We start from the raw sequence: 6030 nt of genomic DNA on the forward strand, positions 1-6030 counted from the left end.
AGAAGCCTCAGGACTTAATTAGCGTATCACAGAAACAAGCTGCATTCATCCCTGGCAAGTTCCTCTTTTAATCAGATAGTCTTTTACAACATGAAGGCCCAAGGATTTAGAGCACATAAAATCTTTGAACAACAGAGTTCAACAGCGAGTCCAGCCGAGCTGTAACTCCTGTAAGGGATTCTTTACCTTCTGTGCAGAGCAAGAGCTCCCAACAACTGTAACAACTGTGCAAAAAACAGGTGCTGTCTCATATCTCCTCCAAGGAAAAGGAAGATGCAGGAAAGAAATCTAATGATTCTTTAGGTGACTGTTCTATACTAAGCACAAATCAGCAGAATCTAACCCTTCCAGCAGCAGAGTGAAAGAATACTATATAGGATGCCCAAACACTTTGGACTGAATGTGCTTCACAAGGAAAAAAACAGAAGAAAACAAAAACAAAAACAGATACCCCATCCAGCAGCACAAGAACAACTTCACTCTTCTACTCAAAGCAGCAGAGCAGGACTGAAATGCAACTCATCACCAAAGAAAAGTGGAGGCAATTTTCTAGTCTGGTGCTGCAAATACAGAATATCTGAAGACTACTATAGTAAGAAAAGCGTTGTATCCAGTGATAATACAAATATGAACAAAAAGGCACGGTTGATAGAATAGGTGCTTGTAGTTCATGAAAATAGCATCTCCAAAACAAGTTTTGCTATGCAACGTTTGGAGTAGAAATACCTCTCACAGCTATAAATGTACAGGTGGTATCCCACATTAGCATCAAGCAAAAGTTCCTTGAGTTATTAGATGCACTTTGAACTTCTATAGCAAAAATCACATCCTGTGCCAATCGGACTCAATTGTCATTTAGGGTTATATGCCCTCCTGTTTCTCAAATTGAAACCACAAACCACAGAGCCCTCAAAATAAGCTTTTGAGAAAGTTCCTGTGTGGAACAGACGCACCTAGTGAAAAAATCACACAAGCACAGAGCTCAGAAAAAGCACAAATATTACTTATCTCAGCACAGTCTCATGTCCTCAGCTGAGAAGGCCTTGAACATTCATTAGCATGGATATATCTGATTGTGATGCATCACATTTTCCTTGAAAGCTCTAACAATTTCTTTCTTTTTACACACATGAGGGCACTGCAAACTAAAACAGATTTTATGAGCACTGAGACCACAGCAACCAAAGCCAAATAAAGATGTACAGCTAAGATGGACACAATTTACCGTATGATACCGCAGAGTTTCTGAATGCCATTCTTTTACTCTTCCATGATGACCAGAAAGGGTTAACACAACTCCACGCTACATTAATTAAACTCTCCACAACACAAACTGGTATGCTAAAGGGTATTTGACATGACAGCAACACCTATTTTGGTTTGCTTTGAAAGAGTCAGGTTCCTTACTGGTATTCAAACATTGTCTCCAACTCAAACCATTAGGGGATCAAAAATCAAGCCGTTTCCCTGCTTTCTCTCTGCTTCAAGAGAAAGAAGTAAAATACTAAGACATTCTGGCATTGCTTCAGTTCAGGTGCCAATGTTTCATTACTAAATTATCAGTCTGTTTGCTATTTGAGTCATCACCTTCAGAATTTATACTGGCCATAACCTGAAATCGTTAGCCAGTGATAAAAACAGGTACTGCTTTAAGGTAAGTCAAGTGATTATTTCCACAAGATTGAAGTTATGTGCATTAACAGATTGTTAATATGCTGCGCAGGCCAATCTCTGCTGCCTCATCAGTTCCTGCAAGAAGATAAAATCTTTACAACATACACCAATGCCTCGGTACCCCTAGTAGAGTTCAATAAAAGTAATATCCCCTTTACAGCTGTGAGAGATGAGCATATCAATGAAAAAAAAATCAAAGACTGTACTGATGTCTTACCCCTAGTAACTTACCCAGCATTTACCCCTAGTTATGCAGCCTTTGATCACTCAGCCCACATTTCTTATCAAAATTACCCAGAAGAAATATAACAAATATGTTTACAACAAAACAAACAAACGAGAAAAGCAGTCAATAATACCTTTTAGTCTCAACCTTCCTTGCAAATTGTTGCCATATATTTGTTCTGTAGAGAGCTATCTGATGCAGTGATAGAACTACAGGCACAGGGACAAAGATACAGAAAGCATTTTTATCCTCAGCTTATCTTAGCTGGCAATGACAGTAAGTTCAGGAAGTTGGAAGACCACCTGGTAAAACACAATCAAGCCAAAGAAAGAAAAAAGTTTACTGCAGTGGTCTTCACATTGTGACTTCAAGTCCTTGGGGACTGTTAATTACCACTAAGAGCTCAAAAGGAAACCTTTGAAAGAAATAATCCTACTCTCACAAGGCATTTAATTCCACAACACATTGGGCAGCAAGATCTACAGAAATATTTCCAGCACTTCAGTCAGTGCACACATGCTCAAGGCAACTTCACACTCAAGCCAGATCAAGCAATTTGAAATCTCATGTTCTTTAGAGCTGCAAAACAACCAAGTACCAGAAAGCCCCCTGTTAACCTACACATCACATAAATTCTGTGTCCCTTCACTTGCTTTTGATGTTAAAGAGTCCCCTTCAGTCTTCTAGGTAAAGAGAACAGTGTTCCCCTGTGCCCTTAACCCATTTATTTGGCCATTTTTTCCTTTGGTGCCTTGCTAGATCCAAATAATACTCTTTCTCTCTCTCCTCCCAAGCTGTGTCAACTTATACATGCTCACAGAAATATGTGAGAAAACAAGGGCAGACTCCTTTTGATTTCTTTCAACTTAAAAGACAGATGTAGGTGTAAGAGAAATACAATGAGAAAAGTATTTTCCCATGCATTTGTCAGTTCTAGTCAGTATTACATCTTCAGATGTGCCTATTATTCTACCCATTCTTACAAATGGAATGAGATAAATTAACGTGGTACACCAGTTTTATAGACTTCAAAGGAGTTCAGGATCTGCAGTACCAGTGCAATTCAAACACATTGAGAAAAGCTATTTAGACAGAAACTATAACCATATTTTCACTTCTGCTGATAAAATGCAGCCCTCCTCCCAGCCCTTTGTAGCTCCATATACTTTCCCTCAGAGCTGGGTCCTAAAAGGTGGCTTCCCTTTTTACTTTCTGGAGCATTAAGAATGTTTATTTTTTAAAAAGCGTGACTGGAGTCAGTAAGATCACATAAATCCTTTTAAAAAGGCACATTTTCAAGCTTTACTGCACTGTCCCAAGAGGTTACCTGCTTTGCTGGGAAAAGCTGCTTACAGTCTTTGAAGGGTCAGAACAGAAGATTATTTAATTAGGCAGCATCCCTCACCCTGGGTTAGCAGAGAGGCAAATGCTCCATGCAAAACACATCCTGTGACACCTGCAAGTAGAGAATGTTTGCATTAAGACCATTAAAAAGGGATACAAACAGGGATATGCTCAAAGATGCATAATATCTACATATGTACAGATATAAGATACAAATTTAGAAATAAATAAGAGAAAGGCAAGGCCTCACAATTAGCACTTTAAAAGGAGCATGCTATGAAAAAACCACAGCAGGAACCCAGTTACATAAGCAGGTGCATGGATATTGTTCTCTAGGCCAAGCACTATGCAAACTACATCATTACTGTTTATGACACCAAGGAACATAAACAGGTACATAGATAACTTACATGTTCATTTATCTGTAACTAAAAGAGCCTTCTATTGTCTTAAAATGCATACTTATTCTACTCTTAATGGTTGAAATTATGCTGCAGAAGGAGTTTTATTAAGGCCCAGGAAGTGACAAAAAGCAGCACTGTCAGAATCAAACATCAGTACTTGCAGGAATACTGTTCAGAAATGTGGTAATACAATGCAAAGCATTAAATGCAAGTCATGGCTTTCTACACTTGGTCGCACACTAACAAATGCCATCTGGCATTTTTAACATCTTTTAGAAGGTGGCTATAAAAGTGCCTTTGACATGTTGACACAACAGAAAAAAATTAAAACTAATGACTCTGACTTTGCACTGCACTGCGAGGTTCAAAACTGCAAGCAGTGACAGCAGCCTTATGAAATAAAGAACATATTTTCATAAGCACTTGGCCATCTCTGCTCAAAACCTAAAAAAGTAACAGTTAAGGTATTGTATTCCTCATTTCTGTTTATTTTAGCCCCATTACTTTGGGCCATAAAAATTCTAGCCATATTCAACTTGAGTTAACTGATTTTACTCGAGATTTGCATCTGGTAGATAAGACTGCCGTGACAGAGATGTAAGCAGGAAGGCTGTTTGCCATCAGTTTCTAGTTCCTTCAGAGTTCTTCAACTTTTATTTCTGTCTGCAGTCCAGTTTTAATACTAGTTCTCAGTAAAATCCAAGAACGTTCTATCCCTAAACATCCTAGCAACTAGATTTTTTTTCCTCCCCCGAGAGAACAGTTGTTCTGGCTGCCTGTACCTGGCAGTGAGAAGAGGCAGGGTCTTCCTTGCCTGGGTTGGACCACTTCATGCTGTATAATCTCCCTGTGGCAAGGCTCAGGTTCCTATCACCGATTTCCTTATTAAAGCAAAGCTTATGCTTCTGCATTACTGTTTGTTTTGCTTTCTTTTGGTGCAATTACTTTTCATTTGCCACTGTTTAGTTTCACTCATTACATTCTTCTTTTACTAGTAACTGCTAGATTTTTCTCTGCAATCTCTATTGCAACTCTTGATTTTTCCCAGTCAAGCTTATTCCTTTCTGCAGATCTGAAGTGGGTACCAGCTCCCCAGCAGAACCTGAAGCATTTTTACTGGTACTTTCTAAGAGCTGCACATTTACGGCCACAATTTAAGTCTCTTAGATGTGAACTCCATGTTTACACTTCATCTAGCTTCCAGAAGAGTCTTTTGTACAGAAGATTCCCTGCTCCTCTCATCATTTACACATTGCCAGCTCAAGATTCTGCTGGCTTTTTGTTTCCAGGACCCCTGAAGTTGACCCTTGCTGGCCTCAGACCTGCTCAGACTCCCACAAATAAGAGCAACCAGACAGTTCCTTTTCTGAGCAGCTAAAGAGAAAGGAAAATGTTTTAGACCACAGAGCTCACACTCAGCTATGCTCCTAAATAAAATATCCTCATTTTAAAGGAATAACCCAGTGTTCCCTTCTCTGACAATTAAGGTTGCCATTCCCCTTGAACTTGGCAGGATGGATTCGCCTTCCCCTGGCAAAGTACCTCACTATTGTGAGCCAAATACCGAGCGCCTGAAAGACAACATCAACGTGGTACAGAGCCTGCTCTTTGGCAGCATTAACACCACAGTGTTCTATACGTAGCAATAATCTTCACATCACCACTTCATTTATCACAACACTATGAACACCGTGTCACGGTGCTCCAAAACAAACCCATCCAGCAGAGTGAGCACAAAGAAAAATGCAGAAGCAGCTAAGGAAAAATTCGGGCATAAGGGTATCTCTACCCTTCACTGAGGCTCTTAAAGGCATCATTTGGCCTACTTGAAACTTCACAACACACAGACAGCTCCCTGAGGGTCAGCTGTAATGATGCAAACAGTCATGCTGCCCTAAATCTTGCCCCAAAGCAAGTGTCTTTTATCTTAGATTGCATTTATTGGTCTTCCTATTTCATAGAGTGCTCAGGATGCAAAACCAAACTGCAGGCAGTAAAACAACACACAGACATAGGTGCGTTTTCAATGAGCACCCCAACACAGGGTGCCTCCATCAGCTCTGTGTAACTAGCCCTGAATGCTACAGCTCCCTAAAATCCTGTGCAACACTGAAGGGCCCACCCCTGCAGAGCACGCTTTTCCTCCTTTTTGCAGGAAAACACAAGCAATGAAGCTCTAGCAACAAACTCTACACAGCACCCTCTGCAAGAGGGCAACACAAAGAAAACACTACACACACCCCACCAAACCCCACCACCACCGCCATTTTGTCCTTTTCCCCCCCTCCCACCGCAGACGCCGGGACCGCGCTCCGCCCCTTTGGCGAGGGCGGCGCGGGGCGCGGCGGGTTCCCGGATGTGGGAGGCCCCGCCTCCGCTGCC

This window comes from Cyrtonyx montezumae, unplaced genomic scaffold, assembly GCF_038088225.1.
Source record: "Cyrtonyx montezumae isolate F1298 unplaced genomic scaffold, pur_monq_1.0 scaffold_24, whole genome shotgun sequence".
Taxonomy (NCBI): domain Eukaryota; kingdom Metazoa; phylum Chordata; class Aves; order Galliformes; family Odontophoridae; genus Cyrtonyx; species Cyrtonyx montezumae.